The sequence below is a fragment of the Podarcis melisellensis genome (assembly GCF_964234715.1).
Source record: "Podarcis melisellensis genome assembly, chromosome: 6".
Taxonomy (NCBI): domain Eukaryota; kingdom Metazoa; phylum Chordata; class Lepidosauria; order Squamata; family Lacertidae; genus Podarcis; species Podarcis melisellensis.
This window is the reverse complement of record NC_138538.1, coordinates 10,092,066-10,109,932: the sequence shown is the minus strand read 5'-3', so window position 1 is coordinate 10,109,932 and position 17,867 is coordinate 10,092,066. Positions and strand designations below refer to the sequence as shown.

Below are 17,867 nucleotides of genomic sequence, written 5' to 3'. Positions count from 1 at the left end.
CACTGGGTTGAGTAAACAACCCTTTCCACTTAAAAGCACACACATTCTGACCCAATTCATTTTCAATATTGGCCACAGCATAAGAAGTCACTGTCAGGGACATTTTAAAAGTTGGACTTAATGTCACACGGCTAGGCTGCAAATTTAGGACAAAAGCACAAGGCTTGGAAGGGAGAATTTAACTATTGCTTTCCATATTAATTTCTGGAGAGTCTCCCCCTCTACACCCATGGGCATAGGGAAGCTGCAGATTTTAACTGAAGATGAAAATTATATCTTTGTAGAAAGAAGACTAGCAACTGTTAGAGAGATGTATCTTCTAGGGCCAGGGCATACAACATGCTGCCCTCCAGATGTCTGTGAGTAACTCCCACTATCCTTATCAAACTGGCAGGCACTGATGAGAGTTGCACCCTATTGGTTATCCCTCCTCTAGGGTGGGACGCAGGTGGCGCTGTGGTCTAAACCACTGAGCCTCTTAGGCTTGCTGATCAGAAGGTCAGCAGTTTGAATCCCCGTAATGGGATGAGCTCCCGTTGCTCAGTCCCAGCCCCTGCCAACTGAGAAGTTTGAAAGCACGCTAGTGCAAGTAGATAAATAGGTACCACTCCGGTGGGAAGGTAAACGGCATTTCTGGTCTCGGTGTTCTGTTGCGCCAGAAGTGGCTTAGTCCTGCTTGCCACATGACCTGGAAGCTGCCAGCGGACAAACACCGGCTCCCTTGGCCTGTAAAGCGAGATGAGCGCCCCAACCCCAGAGTCGTCTGCAACTGGACTTAACTGTCAGGGGTCCTTTACCTTTAGGGTATGGATACAAGCCTCCCCCAAATCCACATGAATTATAGACAGCAGCAGTGGCAACTAGGAGAGGAACAGGCCCCTGCCTCTCTGTTTATCACAGGAAAGGTGATCACACAATCCACAACTGACATCAAAGCACATACAGTGGACCCTTAAGTTACATACTGCTCTGGATATGTAACTTTTGGGTTGTGAACATGGCAAACCTAGAAGTGTATACTTCCAGGTTTCACCGCTCTGCGCACTGCACGCATGCACAAAAGCGGCGCCTCCAGTTACGGACTTTTCAGGTTAAATACGGACCCCCGGAATGAATTTAATACGTATCCGGAGGGTCCACTGTATAAGGTTTTTTTTAAAAAAGCACATAAAAGTTCCATTCACATGTACAGTAGTACCTCGGGTTAAGAACTTAATTCGGTCCAGAGGTCCGTTCTGAACCTGAAACTGTTCTTAACCTGAGGTACCACTTTAGCCAATGGGGCCTCCTGCAGCCGCTGCATTGCTGGTGCACGATTTCTCTTCTCATCCTGAAGCAAAGTTCTTAACCCAAGGTACTGTTTCTGGATTAGCGGAGTCTGTAACCTGAAGTGTCTGTAACCTGAAGCGTCTGTAACCCGAGGTACCACTGTAGTGCTAAGCCAAACCATTGCTTCATGTGAATGAACACACATGCATTCTCCTGGAGAGAGCACAACCATTTCCTTCCTCTTCCAGTCCTGCTCCCATTATGAGATATGCTATGCTTCAGCTTAGCATGCCGTCCAAACCCAGGCTATGGTTTGTCTCCTCCAGACTAGCTGCAAGCTGTATTGGAGAACAAACCATGGTTACAGCTTGCGGTTCATGAGACAGACCACAAGCCCAGGTTCAGGTGACACGACTTAGCTCACAGCACCAGTTGGATCAGGGGAGGACAACAGCAGCTGCAATCTCCTCTGCAGGAACTGGCCTGTTTATGCTAAGCCAAGCTTTGGCTTAGCGTTAAATGCAAACCAAGGACATAGCTTGACCGTTGAAATAAAGTACCTTTTGTATCCTTGTTCTAAAACAAGGCATGAATCAGCTCTATGATGGAAACAAGCAATTACGGTAAATTATCTATGGAACTCCCTGTCACAAGATGTGGTAATTGCCATTGGTTTAAATGGCATTAAGAGGGGATAAGACAAATTGTCTCTGTGCCCTACTTTCTTGAAGCCATCTAGTTCAGGGGTCAGCAAGGTTTACCCTGCCTGGGCCGGTTGACTCCAGTGGAGATTTCCGGCGTCTGTGTCTGCGCAGACACAATTTTTAGAGACACGAAAGCAAGTCTCTGTGCTGTGCTGTGCCGGTTTAGCACAGTGCGCAGGGATTCGCCAAGCGGCAGCTTGGTTTGGGGGCGGCTTGATCCCTGTGGGCTGCTTGTGGCTCATGGGCCTTAGGTTGCTGACCCTTGATCTAGTTGAAAACAAATGGATCGTTGCTTCTATCCAGCAGATCTCTTTTTATTTTCCTGTGCTCTCCTGATCCCAGAAACAAGACAATTCCCTTTATATATAAAAAGCAGCGGCAGCAGTGGTGAATTATTTACTGCATGGCTTTATTTGATTTACTTTGCCCTTCTTCAAAGCTCAGAGTCAGATTCCTTCTTAACACAAACATGCCATAAAAATACATTAAAACAATTAAGCCTTTTAAAAACACAAGATCAAACTCTTCAAAACACAAAATGTCATCCCAAAACATCTAGAAGAAGCATCTTCAGTCGAAACCAGCGTGACATTTGTGCCAGCAAGTTGGGTGAGGACGGAGTTGCAGGGAAACAATGCGGGCCCATTAAAAAATTATAATCTCTCTGGCTAGCTAGAACGAGTTGTACCCTCATTAAGGGTGCAGCCACAGGACAACTCTTTCTGGACTGAGGTATAAATTGGCTGTTGGCAATCCTTGATGGCTGTATTTCACATCCACTTTTGGAGGCAATATGCATCTGAATGCCAGTTCCTGGGAATCACAAGTAGGTAGATAATAAATAATATTTGTCTTGTTGTTGTTTAGTCGTTTAGTCATGTCCAACTCTTCGTGACCCCATGGACCAGAGCATGCCAGGCACTCCTGTCTTCTACCGCCTTTTGCAGTTTGGTCAGACTCATGTTTGTAGCTTCAAGAACACTATCCAACCATCCCACCCTCTGTCTATATCTTTTCTTTCCTGAAAAAGCTAAATTTAATAAGTGGGGTGGGGTGGGGAGAGCAATGGATATTGTAAAACTGGGATGGCTAGCCTCTGCTCTACAGCTGTTGGAAGCATCCCGACCTAGGTTGGTTCCATCAGTGCATTTGCACCATGCTGACCTCCTCACTGACTCATCTTCCCTGTAAGCTGCAGTGACACTGGTGATGGGAAGTTGGGTGAGAGCCAAAACTGTTATGTACTGAAGTTCTCACCCTGGGCCAGCAGGTGGATACTGTAGATAGTTTTCACTCAGGTCCGCATATGCAAATACAGAATTGAAAGTGACGTTCAGTGATTGGATAGTTACAAAAAGTTGTTACTGTTGTGTTATAGTTGAGCTCTGTATAAGCAGGTTGGCTGAACCCTTCAGTTCAGTTCTGTTCTGGCCTGTGAATAAACAAGAGCTGCCTGAAGAATCGCTGTGTCGTCTGATATGTTTGCTCACAACTTAACAAAAACAACTGCTTGTTGCACACAAAATGTGAACACTCCTCTTGACACTTCACTTTGCATAGTTCTTTTCCGGCTTCTCCCGAAGCCACCAAGCCAGTTTGGTGCAGGATTCACAGGGGCTACGAACAATAACTTTTTGTTCATCAAGAGGCCAACGTACCAGGTTCTCTCTCCTCCACCCCCAAATTAAATTCAGGTTCATTCATATTTAGCTAGAGGCTTCTTCTTTAACAAAACAACAATAAACCTATGGTTACGTGAAACATACTCAATAAACACACAAGACGTAACTGGCTGTACTTTTGAATAAATAAAGTATACTGTTCATTGTATCAAATTGTAGATTTCAACAGTCTCATAACGTTCAAACCTTCTTTATTGTTAAAACTCTTTTACCTGCATAGCATATTTGCAGGAGGAGCAATGCTCAACACTCTGTGAAAGGATTCTGTGGAACTGTAACAATCCTTCAAGTGGATTATTGGACTCTATGAACAGACAGGTGGAATAGACATGTTTACATGTATGGACCTTATGCATGAACTGATTAGAGAAAGAACTGATCCACTGGGTCTTCTGCTTTTTTTGTTGAACTTTATGAGACCAATGAAATCTACAATTTGTTATTTTTTTTATTAAAAAAAACCCGAAGCCTTTTTGCTGGGGATAATTGGAGAGGAAATCAAAAAGGAAGATCAAATACTCTTTCAGTACGCGACAGTGGCTGCCAGAACTCCAATAGCGCAGAATTGGAAGACATAAAAAATCCCAACTATAAACGAGTGGCAATTCAAACTATTTGATTATTTTGAACTGGCAAAAATGACACAGAAAATAAGAAAGCAAAAAGACATAAAGTTTAATAAAGAATGGAATAAATTTATGACATACATGGAAACAGAGGTAAAAAATCTAAAAATCACAGTAGGTGTGACGTAACACTTGTGATGTAAAGAGTTATATGAGGAAAAGAAACTGCAGATAAAAAATCATATAATATATTCTGAAACCGAGATGAAGGGAAGTCAATCAGTGTTGTGTGTTATTTAGTTAATGTAAGTTAATTTGTTGGTGTCTTATGTTAAGAGATGTTTTTTCTTTTGTTTTCTTTATTATTATTTCTCTTTTTTATGTATTTCTTTTTTGTGTTTATGTGTTATGTATGTTTTCTGTGTTTGTTTTAATGTTTGATGTAGCAAAATGAATTAAAACCAATAATAAAAAAAAGAAATCTACAATTTGATACAATGAATAGTATACTTTATTTATTCAAAAGTACAGCCAGTTACGTCTGGAGGCTTCTGCTTGGCTGCCATTCAGGATACAGAAAGTGGTTTTTCTGCCTCCTCCTCCTCCTCCTCCGCCCCGTTTTCTTTTTCCTCTAGGCTATGGCTTTCTTTTCTAATCCTTAAGCTGAGGCTCGAATACTTAGGCCACCTCATGAGAAGAGAAGACTCCCTGGAAAAGACCCTGATGTTGGGAAAGATGAAGGGCACAAGGAGAATAATAATAATAATAATAATAATAATAATAATAATAATAATAATAATAATAATTTATTATTTATACCCCGCCCATCTGGCTGAGTTTCCCCAGCCACTCTGGGCGGCTTCCAATCGAGTGTTAAAAACAATACAGCATTAAATAATAAAAACTTCCCTAAACAGGGCTGCCTTCAGATGTCTTTTAAAAATAAGATAGCTACTTATTTTCTTCACATCTGAAGGGCATTCCACAGGGCGGGTGCCAATACCGAGAAGGCCCTCTGTCTGGTTCCCTGTAACCTCACTTCTCACAATGAGGGAACTGCCAGAAGGCCCTCGGTGCTGGATCTTGGTGTCCATGCTGAACGATGGGGGTGGAGACGCTCCTTCAGGTATACAGGACAGAGGCTGTTCAGGGCTTTAAAGGTCATCACCAACACTTAATTGTGCTTGGAAACGTACTGGGAGCCAATGCAGATCTCTCTGTGTTATGTGGTCCCGGCAGCCACTCCCAGTCACAAGTCTAGCTGCTGCATTCTGGATTAATTGCAGTTTCCGGGTCACCTTCAAAGGTAGCCCCATGTAGAGTGCATTGCAGTAGATAACTAGAGCATGCACCACTCTGGCAAGACAGTCCACAGGCAGATAGGGTCTCAGCCTGCATACCAGGTGGAGCTGGTAGACAGCAGCTCCTGGACACAGAATTGACCTGCGCCTCCATGGATAGCTGCGAGTCCAAAATGACTCCCAGGCTGCGCACCTGGTCCTTCAGGGGCACAGTTACCCCATTCAGGACCAGGGAGTCCTGAACTGCGGGAGGCAGTGGGAGACAAGAGTGCCTGGCATGCTCTGGTCCATGGGGTCACGAAGAGTCGGACACGACTAAATGACTAAACAACTAAACAAAAGACTTTACTTATTCGGGGGGGGGGTTCTTTCAACTTGCTACATTTGTTCTGCGTGCGCTTTAAAGGTACGAACATGGTTCCAGATTTGCAGCAAGGGGTTGTAATGTGACCTAGCCATGCTGAAATTTCATTTGCCTCATGAGATGCAAACATATAAGAAGTTTCCCAATCGGGGTGGGGATGAAACCTATTTGTTGTGGATGGGTAGCTCTCAACGTCTAGGAATTAGGTGGGAATCCTATTCTGAGAGAGCTTTCATTCCCTTTGAAGGAACAAGTCAGCAATCTGGATTCCAATTTGCACAGCTGCAACGAAACATGTCTCTTCTGCATCAGTCCCAACAGTCACAGCGGAAAATGCAACCTTCCAACAGCTTGACCTCACCTCCGAAGGTGGATTCCTCCATTGTCTCCAGGGACAGATGGATGAAAAGCCCTTTGTTTGTCTTGAAGTTGGCTGCTGATAGGGTTCAGGACAGAGAGAGGCATGAAAGTCTTCAAGCACACACATAACTCACTTATGGCATTCACCACAACAAGATGTGTCCAAGGCTGTTAACTCAGAGTGAGCATTTACAAGGGTTTAGACAAATTTATTGGTCTATCAACCGCCGTTTAGTTGTGGTAGGTAAACAGAAGAAGAGCCCTGCTTAGATTCAGTGGATCTCTGAACTGAAAGGGATTTTAAAGGCATGCCCTCTGCTTGAAAGTTTCTCAGAAACTTCTCTTTGCACCCAGTGGGCCTTGGTGTTTATCTAGCAGGGACATTGCCGCCATTTATAAACACTCCCAGCAGTTCTCAACAATACTGGGGCCACGCAGACACTGTTAAAAGTGATACCAATCATGGCTGCATATGTGAAACTCATCAGCCGGTTACTTCACAACAGAACGCAGGAAATGCTATCTTCTAGGATGCAGCTGCAATTCTCCGATGGGTTGAGCAGCTAAATCAGACACAGATCCGGATGGATGCTGCTGTAGCCTGACATTTTGTTTAAAAAGTGTGCGGATTTATGGGGACCCCTGATAAGCTTTTTATCTCCAATCAGTTACCGCCTCCCCCCCCCCCAGGGTGGATGGAATTTCCCTTGGTTTCCCCATAGCAGTTCCCAGGACATTTGCTTCTGGAGGGCTTAACTGGAAGGCTTTTTGTTATGGCGTTTTGCAAAGATGGGCCAAGATTGGAATCTTAAATGGTTTAGCTGTTATCTTCTCTATTTACATTTCAGAGAGCATCGAATTGGGGAGGGAGAACTGGCAAACTTTAGTCCCCTTTCACAAGTGATGTTAGGCTGGCTATTGCAGTTTCCTTTTTCTCTAATCCAAATATCAAACCCTATCAGTGGATTTCAAAATATGGTGTTCTCCTGTGTTTTTTTTTAAACTTGCATTTATCAATATTCATGAGAAGGTCCAGGGAAAAACAAAGTGGTCATTTTATCCTCCGGGGCTTTACATCTCTATATAATAACAGAGCATGGTGCTGATAATTCCATGGTTGTGGGTTCAACCTCTGGATGCGAAAGCTGCATATTGCTGTGTTGCAGGGGGTTGGACTAGATGACCCTCAGGTCCCATACAATTCCTTGAAGTGACTCAAAATATGTTTGTGTATTGTCATTTTGCTCTTTTTATGGAGAGTGAGAGAGAGCATCTGCCTTGCATGCAGGAAATCCCAGTTTCAATGAACGGCATTTCTGGGCAGGCCTGGGGAAGCCACTGCCAATCAGTGCAGACAACACTGAACTCAATGGGCCCATGATCTGACTTGGCTTCCTATACACAGGCAGTGCCCTATGTTCATAGATTCACACAAACAGCTAATCACTCAATTCTATCTTGTCTAATGTGTCCATCTAGTGTTCATGGAACTTCTCCTTGCAGGTCCCTCACAGCAGCAAAGTCCACAGAATTCTCAGTGGCTGTGATGAAAAGAAATGAAATAAGAAAAATGACCACCATGGCGTTCTCCGAGTCTAAATTTGTACAATTTTTAATTTGGAAGTTTTCTCTGTTCAGTTGTGTTTTTCTGTTTACTGTCGTGTGTCTACTGACACAAATGAATGCTTTTATAACCACAAGTGACCTAACAGGCATAAAAAGGTAAAGGGAGCTCTGACCATTAGGTCCAGTCGTGACCGACTCTGGGATTGCGGTGCTCATCTCGCTTTATTGGCCGAGGGAGCCGGTGTACAGCTTCCGGGTCATGTGGCCAGCAGGACTAAGCCGCTTCTGGCAAACCAGAGCAGTGCACGGAAACGCTGTTTACCTTCCCGCCAGAGCGGTACCTATTTATCTACTTGCACTTTGACGTGCTTTCGAACTGCTAGGTTGGCAGGAGCAGGGACCGAGCAACGGGAGCTCACCCCGTCGCAGGAATTCGAACCGCCAACCTTCTGATCGGCAAGCCCTAGGCTTTGTGGTTTAACCGACAGCATCACCCGCGTCCTGTGTCTACTGACACAAATGAATGCTTTTATAACCACAAGTGACCTAACAGGCATAAGATCCTGGAAAAATGTAAGAATATTCCCCTCCCAGTGTTGTCAGGATCAAGTCAACATCTGTATTACTTTCTGCATTGCTTAGAGGAGGGGTAGCTAATGGAGGCTTCCTCCTCCCATCAAACCCCAGCCAGCATTGCACATGGTCAGAGAGTTATTGTTCAGCAACATCTGGGAGGGCACCCCATTGCCTTCCCCTGCTTCATACTCAATCAGACCATTGGGTCCATACATCTCAGCATTATTGAATTGAAATTGAAATACTTTGTCACTTGTACAACTTGTGTACAGTGAGATCACACGAGCACCCCCCACTCAGCTCTCTGTCTTAATTCCCCTTGTTTACTGACGCACACCCACCAAACCCGAAAGTCAGTTGCCCTCTTGTTATCTTTTCATTCAGCGGCCTAACAGCCCACGGATAGAAGCTGTTCTTTACCCTGTTGGTGCGACTAATCATGCTTCTATATCTTCTGCCTGAGGGCAGCAGATCAAGAAAGTGCCAGCCAGGGTGTGAATCATCCCTGAGAATTTTCCTCACTCTCCTGAGGCAACGTTCTTCCGCGATGTCATCCAGCAGATTCACGGGACAGCCCATAATATCTTGTGCTGTATTGACCACCCTCTGTAGGAACTTCCTATCAATTGATGTCAAACCAGTGCACCACACCGTGACACAGTATGAAAGGACACTTTCTATTGTGGACTGGTAGAAGGAGATCATCAAATGTTGATTGACATTGTTCTTTCGCGATACTCTGAGGAGATGGAGTCAACACTGAATGGCCATTGCTTTCCAGGATTTTACACAGGGAGTCACCATCCCTGGACTATGGTATCAGGTAGGGCTTCAAGCAAGAGCAACACGGGCATCGTGCTGTTTTCTGCAGGCAGAGCCTTTTCAACTACGATGGTCAAGTGGCCTTAATTCAGTCATGATGTACATACAAAGTGAGTTCATTCCTTCTGTCTCTTCGTTTCATTTTGTCTGTTTGCCACACAGATGCCACCTGCTTACTTTAAAACGTGGGATGGAAAAATAGAAAACAACTGCTTCCTTTAAAAAGTGGAGTGGAAAAATATGCACAACATGGCAGTTTCCCCTTACTAAAGTGTCGTTTCCAAAATAGCACAGCCATGATTTCCTCTGTCAATGCTTAATAGATTAATACTAAAAGCGTAGTACTGGGAGGCCAGTGCTTAAAGGCCTAAAAGGTAAAGGGACCCCTGACCATTAGGTCCAGTTGTGACCGACTCTGAGGTTGTGGCACTCATCTCGCTTTATTGGCCAAGGGAGCCAGTGTACAGCTTCTGGGTCATGTGGCCAGCATGACTAAGCCACTTCTGGCAAACCAGAGCAGCACACGGAAACACCGTTTACCTTCCCGATGGAGCGGTACCTATTTATCTACTTGCACTTTGATGTGCTTTCGAACTGCTAGGTTGGCAGGAGCTGGGACCGAGCAATGGGAGCTCACCCCGTTGCGGGGATTCGAACCGCCGACCTTCTGATCGGCAAGTCCTAGGCTCTGTGGTTTAACCCACAGCGCCACCCGCGTCCCTTTTAAAGCCCTACTTGGCCACAAAATTTACTGGGTGACTTTGGGCTAGTTGCAAGCTCTCAACCTCATCTGCCACATAGGCAGGGCTGGAACAAGGGTGGGGTGAACAGTGTCTTTGCCCGGGGTCCCTGATTCAAGGGTTCCCCACCCTCTAAAAAAACTCCATGATAAATGTTGTGTCTGTTTACAAAGATAACATTTACTAATTAATGGTTTAACAAGCAATCCCTCTTTCTTCCCAGGGAACTCTGGGAATTGTAGCTCTGTGAGGGGACTAGAAATCACCTAATAACTCTCAGCACCCTTAGCAAACTACAATTCCCAGGGTTCTTTGAGAGAAGCCATTGCTGTTTAAAGTGGTATGACACAGTTTTAAAAGCATAGCGCAGATGAGAACCAAGTTTGTTTCGAAGTGAAGTCCTGTTCTTTTGAAGAAAGCACTTATGTACAGTGGTACCTCGGGTTAAGTACTTAATTCGTTCCGGAGGCCCGTACTTAACCTGAAACTGTTCTTAACCTGAAGCACCACTTTAGCTAATGGGGCCTCCTGCTGCTGCCGTGCCGCTCGAGCACAATTTCTGTTCTCATCCTGAAGCAAAGTTCTTAACCTGAAGCACTATTTCTGGGTTAGCAGAGTCTGTAACCTGAAGCGTATGTAACCTGAAGCGTATGTAACCCGAGGTACCACTGTATAGCTACGTCAACTTGGTAACGCTGTGTTTTTTTTAAAAAAAGATGCACAACATCTACCCACTTTGAAGAAGGCATAGACAAACATCTGAAAATGAAATATAAATAAATTCAATGAGGGGTGGTATAACAGCATTCATTTTCAACTTGATTAGAAAAAAAGAAACCCAGAAGCTTTAGGATAACTTATCACAAGGCCTTGGATGGGCCTGAGCAGGGTTGCAATCCTGTCGCATGGGCTCTGTAGGCTTTGAGGACATCTCAAACTGCCTCACCTGTTTTACAGGTGCAATGATGTAGACAGCTCTCTGGGACCACACAGTGGCCAAGGGAAGTAATGCAAAACTGGTGGCTGAGGTCAAGAAGGCAGTTTAGGCTCTACAGCATGGGTAGGCAAACTAAGGCCTGGGGCCCGGATCTGGCCCAATCACTTTCTAAATCCACTGTCCCTCAGACCTTGTGGGGGGGGGGGGCGGACTATATTTTTTTGGCGGGGAAATGAACAAATTCCTTTGCCCCACAAATAACCCAGAGATGCATTTTAAATAAAAGCACACATTCTACTCATGTAAAAACGCCAGTCAGGCCCCACAAATATCCCAGAGTTGCATTTTAATTAAAGGACACATTCTACACATGTAAAAACACACTGATTTCCGGACCATCCGTAGGCCGGATTTAGAAGGTGATTGGGCTGGATCCGGCCCCCGGGCTTTAGTTTGCTTACCCATGATTTAAGGGGTACCTAAACACCATCATATTGGGGATATATCCCTAAGGGGTGAGGAAATTCTGAACTATAGGCTTAACTATCACCTTGTTTAGCATAAGATTAGTAATGATCAACAATGAAAGATTTTCAAGGGTCCAAATTCTGCAGCCACCACCAGAATATCCTGCATTTGTAGAACAACTGACCAGGGATCCAACCAAACCTTTGTAACATTTACAAGCTCTAAGAGCTACCAATTCAACCAACACCCAAAGTTAAATGCTTACTACTGATTACAAAGACGAAATATTGTTCTCTTTTTGTACAATCCGCTGAGAGTTTCCTAACCAATTGGCTCACTTTATAACCAGTAGTCAGGGGACATCAAGATGCCAGGCTACAGCTTGCCTCTGATGATCACAGGTTAGCATCAATCATTCTTGCTGATGATACACAAATGTCTGCAGCTGAGTTACAATCCCACCCCCACCCAAAAACAGATACCTCCAAATAGATAATCAAATGAATAGCCAGATCATTTCTGTACCCTGAGAAAACAAGATTCTGTCCTCAAGGTGCCTGGTCTCTGAATTGTCTACAAGTCCCTATTGGCACTGATTTAAAACAGAAAAGCAAACCTTTTGTTATAAATCAGAGCTCATACCGGCAAGCTTAATCGAACAGCATGAAATTTAGTTCCAGTTCGAGGGAGGGTTTCATCAGAAGGAACAGCTGCCTGCTGTCAAACAATAGTGTGCTTCCTTGTTGGAAAAAGTGTTTAATTGGTTTTCCTTTGTTTACTTCAAGCTGATTAGTCCCACAGATAATGATGGAAGGGTCTATCACAAGTTCCAGATTCCACAAGCTGTCTCAGGTTGTGAAGGATGCACGCTGCAGATGAAAAAGAAACCATCTGCATCTCTATACACAAGATACAAATTGTTAACTAGAAACAATAATTATCGTTTGCAGCTCACTTGAACCAAACTTGCCCATGTGGAGGCAGACATACTTGGGATCTATGAAGATACAGTGGTACCTCGGGTTACATACACTTCATGTTACATACACTTCAGGTTACAGACTCCGCTAACCCAGAAATAGTGCTTCAGGTTAAGAACTTTGCTTCAGGATGAGAACAGAAATCGTGCGGTGGCGGCGCAGCAGCAGCGGGAGGCCCCATTAGCTAAAGTGGTGCTTCAGGTTAAGAACAGTTTCAGGTTAAGAACGGACCTCTGGAATGAATTAAGTATGTAACCAGAGGTACCACTGTAGTGGTTTTGCCCAAGTGTTTTCACCCAAAAGGTCCTGGGCAGAATTGCCCCCCTCCAAGATTTATCTCAGTAAGTTGTGTATTTTAAGGACTGTGTTATTTTATGGATTTTATGTGCTCATCTTTCTTTGACTTTGTTGTAAACCACAGGAGCAAAAGGCAGGCATATCATCTAAACAAACAGACTGTGACAGCAGTCCCACAATAACAGGGACTGCAACACAACAAATAAGCCATTCAGGTGAATGCCAGCTTGTGTGAAAAAGTTTGTACTCATGTGCCATCTTCGTGAAGTTTTAGCTATTCAGTCTCTCTCCCCCCCCCTTTTAAGGACTCCTTTCCCAGCAATGAAACAGAAACAACAGGTTTCATTAAGCAGCAGGATTCTGTTCCAAAAGAAGGAATCCTAGCCTGTTTTGCGCTCAGGCAAGCAATGTGAAGTTTTAGCTGAAACAGCTCAAATCAATTCAGCTGCCTTTCCAACTGTAAGTAACAGAGGAGAATTTCACAAGCTGGTGTAATGTAACCATGTAAGGGCAATAGGGCACCACTTGTACAATCAAACTCTAGTTCCTTCCCTTTCATGGCTCTTTCGAGATCTGAACTATTCTTATCCGAGAACAGCACAGGCGATTTAACTGCACACTGGAAAGAGTCTTAAAAATACATCTAGAAAAGCTCTCTAGGCTAGCTATACTCTTTTAGCCGGGCAAGAATTTTAGAGACCCTGATGTAAGCAGAAACAATACTTCAAAGAAGAAAAGAGTCATATCCTGGTTGGAATTTATTACCGATCCTCAGATGTAGGTTAAAATCCAGCAAGATGTTGCACCGATTACGATATACATTAAGGACATGGAAACAGACAATGGGACATCGTGGGCCGAGACTTGGATTACTTAATGGTTTGTATTATTTGAAATAAAGGTAATAAACAAAGTTTAACATAACTAGTTCAGCCTCACAGAAGCATTTCTTGAGTGAAATTAGTTTAGCTGGGACAAAGTTAAATCCATTAATTTCAGTGAGTCTACTCGCACAACTTAGTTGAATAGATTTCTTCACCTTTCCCCAATTCAAATAGTGAATTGAACATAAGTAAAATACTGGAAACAACGTAACTGCATAATATAACAATGTGACTGCATGAATAGTACATTTCCGAGCACAATGCAAAGTGTTGGTGCTGACCTTTAAAGCCCTAAACGGCCTCGGTCCAGTTTACTTGAAGGAGCGTCTCCACCCCCATCGTTCAGCCCGGACACAGAGGTCCAGCTCCAAGGGCCTTTCAGCGGTTCCCTCCCTGCAAGAAGGGAGGTTACAGAGACCAGGCAGAGGGCCTTCTTGGTAGTGGTGCCCGCCCTGTGGAACGCCCTCCCATCAGATGTCAAGGCAATAAGCAATTATCTGACTTTTAAAAGACATCTGAAGGCAGCCCTGTTTAGGGAAGTTTTTAATGTTTAATGCTGTATTATGTTTTTAATATTCGGTTGGGAGCTGCCCAGAGTGGCTGGGGAAACCCAGCCAGATGGGCAGGGTATAAATGACAAACTATTATTATTATTACTCCTCCAGAACGCCTCTCCACGAGCCCCTTGATGCTTAGATATTTGAGCCAGTGATGTTGGAAATTTGGAAGGTGGCAACAAATGGTACATTGGGTAGCATGCTGGATTTTGGTTGGGGAGACCTGGGCTCACACCATTCAACAACCATAAAGTTTAAAGAGTGATCTTGATGCAGTCAATGAGCCTAGCCTATCTACTGAAGGGCTCATGTGCAAGGCCAGACCTGGCCTCCAACCCCTACAGGCTTACAAGCACTAGAAAACACAGCTCCAGCAGATGTGTCTGTTGCTCCTGCTGAGATAAACATACCTGAGCTGCTGTGCTTCCTCTCGTATCTGCTCTACCCACCAGCAAACTTGGAAAACAGACCAATTCTCAGTCGATTGCAGATATTGCAACACAATACTCTGAAAAACTGTTCAATTCAGCAGCTAACACAAGTTATGATGGAGTGTGAGTTATGGGTCAAGGAAAAAATATTAGTTCAAATATATTCTTGTTCTAGGATGGCAGAACTATGTATTTCTGTATACCCTTTCTGCCTAGGTTTCCTATTTTAAGCAGCATGCTAAAAAATGGGGGTTGTCTTAAACATGGGTAGTGCATAGGGTGGATGTTTGATTTGTTGCTGCCATGGCTGTTAGTGGCTTTTGTGTTATTGGTTGCTGTGTCAATGGGTGGTGTTGATTGGCTGGTGCTGTGGCAATTGGGTAGGTGATTGGCAGCTTCTGCTGGTGAGGGGACAGACAAGAGGAGGATTTTGTGATGCGTGTGGTTGAGCGGTTTTCTGCAACCTGCAACCCCTCCTGGAAAAAAGCTCAACAACCCTGGGTAATCCTCCCTCAAAGAGCCAGTGTGGTGTAGTGGTTAAGGGTGGTAGACTCGCAATCTGGTGAACCGGGTTCGGATCTCTGCTCCTCCACATGCAGCTGCTGGGTGACCTTGGGCCAGTCACACTTCTCTGAAGTCTCTCAGCCCCCCTCACCTCACAGAGTGTTTGTTGTGGGGGAGGAAGGGAAAGGAGAATGTTAGCCGCTTTGAGACTCCTTCGGGTAGCGATAAAGCGGGGTATCAAATCCAAACTCTTCTTCTTATTCTCTAAAAAAAGGTCAACAACCCTGAGTTATCCTCCACGAAAAAGCTCAACTCTGTGCCATCTCCCCCATTTTCTTAAATCTGAGTCCCCCAAAATAGGGGGTGTCTTATACATGGAGGTGTCTTATACATGGAAAAGTACAGTAGCTTGTCTGCCATAAATCCAGCACAAATAAAATGCCATTAAGTTCGACTTTCCTGATCCCACTAGTATTAATCCTCTAAAATGAACTGAATATTTAGGCAAATCTATGCACACTATGGCTCAGCTTTGTGCCTGAGCTATATAATGTTTTAACACCTGTTGCCAATTACAGCAGTAGAATGCTCATTTTTATATAATTTCTGTTTCTATAAGCAATTAGCAGGTGCTAAGGCTTATTGACCCATGAGTTATGCAAAATGCATGCCAATCATAATTCTTAATCTGGACAATGGGAAAACCAAGAGGTAAGCTGTAATTTAAATATCAACACTTTTGGCTGGCTTACTAAAGTATGCAGTCTTCACCTGTAATTTGGCAGCCATGTGAGGAGATGCTATTTATGGTGTAAAATTAAAAATGGTGCAGTTTTAAGAAAGCTACTCGTGCTTTTCACAACATCCTCCGTCTCCACTTTGTTCTAGGAATTTAAGTCTCAAATATATAAATTATATGCTCATAAATTTACAAGGCAAACACATACATAAGTATATAAACCGCGTGTCTGAAATAGTACAGGAGAGCAATCCTGAAACCATTTTGACTCTCCCAAATTGACTTCAAATGTTTCTCTGCAAGGAGGAAGAAAATGGGAAAAGCCTCTCTTTTGCTTACCTGTCTTTAGGGCATCTTTGTGTATGAATAGGGTGAGCCTGTCACCTGGATTCAGGAATTAAAGTATTTACCATCACAAAAGAATGGCTGGGATGCCCAAGTAATGCAATTGCTGGCCACTGTCAGGTATCCTGGCAGAAAGGATTTCTGCTGTAGACTGCCTCCTTCTTGATGTATGTATGATGTTTTTTGGGGTAGTCTTGAGCTACAGGGTGGGCAATTTCAAAAGTATATATAAGGGCTTGCATACAATTGTTCTGGGTTCCTCCTCCCTCCTGCATGTGGTGAGGACCCTGTTGCAAGTTTAATAAAGATCAGGTTTACTAGCTGCTTCTCAATATTCTCTGGTTGGCCTCTGTTATTTTCTCCTACTGATAGGGAACCCACTTGAGGACTTTATATGGGCTCTTGGGTACCCCATAAGGGAAAAGGAGGAAAACTTCTTCAGGTGCCTTTTCGTCATTCCTACTGATGAAACTGTATCAAACCAGGTGTCTTCTGCTAAGTGCCTCTGCCTCTCAAGTGAGGCACTGTCCTGAGAAGCTGCTGCCATATACATATTTACCTAAAATTCCTACCTACTGCAGCAAACTACTGGCACAGCCTCCAGAATATACCTGGATTGGAAGTTTCATCCTATATGGGAATGTCACTAACACCTCAGGTTTGCCATGATGTTTTAATATACCTGGCTGCTGCTATCTCTAAGTTTAAAAAGAGGCCATTGGAAATCTTAAAAGCTAAAACAGCTGTGCACATCAGGTCAAAAGTGCAGCGTAGTGGATGCTAGCCAGAATCAGGGGAGTGACAGATAACAAAGGTGGCGTCAGCATGTGTCTGTCTTCTCAATCTATTCAAGCTGTGGTTTCCCCTAGGGCTCTGTGAGGCAGATAGAATATAACCCTTCCTACCTGCTGTCAAGTTAATAGGTTATTAGAATAGACCTGCAGAATTGTGTTTGCTCAGCTACTGGATAAAACTTAGAATCATAAAATTGCAGAGGTGGAAGGGAACTCAAGGGCCATCTAGTCCAGGGGTTGGCAACGAGTCACCAGCGCAGCGTGCGGGGACTTGCTGAGCAGAGACGGAAATTGCGTCTGCACACGCACAGATACCAAAAATCGCTTCTGCACACGCAGATACTGAAAATCACTTCTGCACATGTACAGACACTGAAAATCACTTCTGTGCAGGCGCAATTTTCAGTGTCTGGGCATGTGCAAAGCGATTTCTGGCACTGCGAACATGCGCAGACGTGATTTCCGGCATCACGCTGCGCCAGTCCAGCCCACGGACGATCTCTGTGGGAATGATCCAGCCCATGGCTGGTAAACCTTGCTGACCCCTGAATTCTAGTCCAACCCTTCACAATGCAGGAATCTTTTTACATTATTCCCCTGGAAACATGTAGTTTTATTGGTCAGCTTTTCTAATAAAGGAAGTTCTCAAACTTTGGAATACCAGAAAAAGAAATAGCGGCTGCAATCAGATCTCTCCAGAAACAAGCCATTGTACTCTGCCCTTGGGATTTTTAATTTTTTGTAATTCACTTGTCTCCAGTGAAGAGGCGAACAAATAGAGTTCTAAAAATTACCACCCAAATCAGACAGTGTCGGGATGAGGGTAGCACACACCTCTCATTCTGGGGTGTGACATTTGGTGAGCCTGGGTGTGTGTACAGCTCCTTGAACCATCCACCTAACTCAAACTGAACTCTAAACACAAAAGCTTTCTTCCAAGCTTACTAAACCGAGTGCTTAAAAATTGGCCAGTTCAAGCTC

At 44.1% G+C, this 17,867-nt stretch overlaps 1 long non-coding RNA gene across 1 annotated transcript in view; it reads left to right on the top strand.

Annotated features, from left to right (window-relative positions):
- The window catches only part of LOC309373264, a 34,049-nt gene extending 16,911 nt beyond the window's left edge, over positions 1–17,138 (top strand). Inside the window, exon 3 of the long non-coding RNA XR_014169919.1 lies at positions 16,521–17,138. This is a non-coding gene — a long non-coding RNA (uncharacterized lncRNA). The remainder of the gene's footprint in view (positions 1–16,520) is intronic.
- Positions 17,139–17,867: the final 729 nt, after the last annotated feature.